At 49.8% G+C, this 3199-nt stretch overlaps 1 pseudogene; it reads right to left on the bottom strand.

Annotated features, from left to right (window-relative positions):
• Positions 1-8: 8 nt before the first annotated feature.
• LOC126508416 (DNA fragmentation factor subunit alpha-like) lies at positions 9-1342 on the bottom strand (annotated as a pseudogene).
• Between the last annotated feature and the right edge of the window lie 1857 nt (positions 1343-3199).

Raw genomic sequence — 3199 nt, 5'->3', positions numbered from 1 at the left:
ATATTAGGCTTTAATAATGAAAAGACTTAGAGAACCGAGGTTCCCTCGGAGAACAGGAAAGCAGAAGGGGAGGTGGGGAGCACACCAGGAACATTTATTAGTAAGAAATATCCTCAGGGGACCACGCCCTACAAGCAAGGTGATTGGCTGGGGGGCTTCCCCTACTAGAAGGACGCGTGTGGGCCGGAGCGGCCTTTCTGGAGGGCGTGGCCACCTCTGCTACAACAGCATCCTGGAAGGCAGGAAGTAGAGCAGCGCGGAGGCAGTACAGTGGGGAGGTTGTTCACTGCTAACAAAACCAAGGGCTTCCTCAGCAAAGCGTGCTTCCGGTGGAGCTACTTGGGGTCTTGTCTGGCGCGTTTGGGACTCTGCTGTTCCTCAGGCAGTGGATCCTTCCTCACCGAGACATTCCTGAGGGAACGCAAGCTCTGCACTTGCTGCAGGCGCAGGGCGAGCTCCGCGCTGCAGGCCCGCTGGACTGTCTCTGCTTTCTTTATGTCCCCGCTCAAGGCAACAGCCAGGGGCTCTGGGGTCCTCCTTGGAGACCAGCTCCAAATCCTGATTAGATAAGCTCAGCTCTGGGGCAGGCTTCTCCTTCAGCACAGTGAGGATCTGGCTTGTAAGTGCCACTTCGGAAGCCATCTCTTTGCTGATGCCCGTGTCCACCGCATCCACGTCTCCACCGAGGGCGGCTTTGGGCTCTTCCTGGTTGGAGAAGATGGCGCCCTCCTTCTCCAAAGCCCGGAGATACAGTTCTAGGAGTTCCTTGCACTGGCGGGCCTCCTCTCTCTGGTCAAGCACCCGCTGGAGCGCGTCCTGGAGCCGTTCGACAGTGGCACAGCTTTGGCAAAGCTCCTGAGCCAGTTCCGAACACGGGATGTCAATGAGCACTTGGAGGTCCTCTTCTGAGATCAGGATGATGCTGGACAGGTTCTCTTTCAGCTGCCTGGCCACATTCTTCCACTTCACCCCGGCTCCGCTGTCTGTTTCGTCGGCATCAAAGGACTCTTGGGAAACCCAGGCTGTTCCTCCATCTGAATTGTTATACGTCCACTTCTCATTACAGGCCAATGCCACAAACTTTGTATTGGAAGGGAGACAAAGGAAGTAGTCGTCATCGTCCACTATTGTACCGTCCTCTGCCAGGACCAGGGTGACTGGTGTCAGGGACTCATCAATGGCCAGTACTTCGCAAGCTTTGCGCCTCAGCTCCTCGAGGCAGGAGGCCGCCACGCCGTGCTGATCGCGGTTGTGGTTGCGGCGCAGCAGACACGGGTTGAGAGGCCGGGTCCGGGTCCGGGTTGCTGGCTCCCCGCGGCAGCGCCATCCTCCTTAAAGTGCAACCTGATAGACTGGGAAATCGCGGGCAGTCCGGAGCTGCTTTCCAGGTCGCGGGCACCCCCTCCTCCCGTGGCCTGTCGGGAGATGTAGTTCTCGCCACAGCAAGTGACGTGACAGCAAGGCACGCAGGGAGATGTAGTGCTGGCTAATCACGTGCGTCTCAGGGCACTACCGGAGTCCTGTGGTTTCTGGAATGTTTCCAGGTGGTCATCCTGACCATATTCCATCTTGGTCAGTGTTTGTTCTTCTTCTTCTCGGAGACAAAAGCAGCGTGCGGAACAGTGAAGGGAGAGAAGGGAAAAGAGCTGGTCCAGATATTTTGAGTGTCTCTGACAACATCTCTCTTGAATATCACCCCAGGCAATAATTAAAGAAGAAATAATCAGGTCAGTTCCTCCAAGAATCTGCCTCTCTCAGACCTTCGTATCATCCAACCAGAGGCCCTCAGTCTCAGTTTTACAGATTCAGACACTATGAATATAGCCAGACATGTTTAGCCCACCCTGTGCTGTTCACCCACAGGATCTCAGAACTTACACTCTCAGTTGAGGTCAGAATAGCTTATATGTTCCTTCTCAGATGGCAGCGCTCCTGTCCCATTGGGCCCACACCAATGGTAGATTTATTAACAAAGGACGTGGCCGTCCATATGCTTTGTGCCTCCCTCAGGTGCGACAGTCTGTTGGGACATGGCAGCTCTCTGAATGTGCTCACTGGTTAAACTTCAGGTTTAAATGACGTCATCTTAACAGTTTCTTATGAATTGGGTTTCAAGATTATCTTTCCCGTATCTCATTGACATTTTGCTCAAAATTAATCCCTTTGGTAGACAGTCTGAAGAACAAAAACTTCACAGATCCCATAAATATCACCAATGCATCCACAGTCACGTGCGCCATGCTCATGAGTGGGTTTTGCCAACAGTTTCTCATGAACCTTACTTGCCTTCCTTCAGAGGCTTATGATTACAGGAGTGCAATTGTGTGTGTGTGGTGTGCAAAGTTCAACACGCAAGAACTCATAATTCCAAGCATTTTTGAAAACAGTGCCACGGTGTTTTGTGTGTCACCACTTTTGCCCTGCCCTGTCTAGGGTGGCAGTGGTGGCCATGCTGCCATGCACACGGGTCCTAATTTGTGAATCATTAATCTTTACCTTCCGCCCTCTTGCGGGCAGATTGATTGCGACAGAAAAAATGTGGACATTTTATAATGAGACTCAGTTTGTTCTGGAAACTGAAGACTGTATGTGAGAGTTTTTCTTTCCACATTTCCTGACACGAATGATTTCAAATGGAGATGAGAATCAATGTCAGGAAGATCTAGATTTTGGTTCTTGGAGTTACAGTTCTGTTAAACATTGAGACCTAATCCCTGTGATTTCTACACCGAAGGTTCAGCTTTTGTCAGAGATTAATGTTTCCCCCTTTCATGCAAAAGATTAAAGAGGACGGATAAATACGGGACATTTGCTTTGCATTAATCAAACTTTTAATTCATCTGCTGGATAGACATCAAAAGACAAATTGCTGTGTCAGAATTAGAATTATATAATACAGCTAAAGTGAAGTGGACAGTTTTACTTGAAATGCATAAAAGTATTTGTAACTGGGCGTTAGTGGCGCATGCCTTTAATTCTAGTACTTGGGAGGCAGAGGTGGGCAGGTCTCTGTGAGTTTGAGGCCAGCGTGGTCTACAGAGCTAGTTCCAGGACAGGCTTCAAAACTACACAGAGAAACCCTGTCTTGAGAAACAAAACAAAACAAAACAAAACAAAACAAAACAAATATATATTTTTCTCTCTCTCTTTGTGTGTGTGTGTTTGTGTGTGTGTGTGTGTGTGTGTGTGTGTGTATGTA

Source organism: Alexandromys fortis, unplaced genomic scaffold, assembly GCF_014885135.2.
Source record: "Alexandromys fortis isolate MF-2015 unplaced genomic scaffold, M_Fortis_MF-2015_v1.1 scaffold_82, whole genome shotgun sequence".
NCBI classification, from domain to species: Eukaryota; Metazoa; Chordata; class Mammalia; order Rodentia; family Cricetidae; genus Alexandromys; species Alexandromys fortis.
Note: the sequence above shows the minus strand (reverse complement) of the source record. Positions and strands in the feature narration are given on the sequence as shown.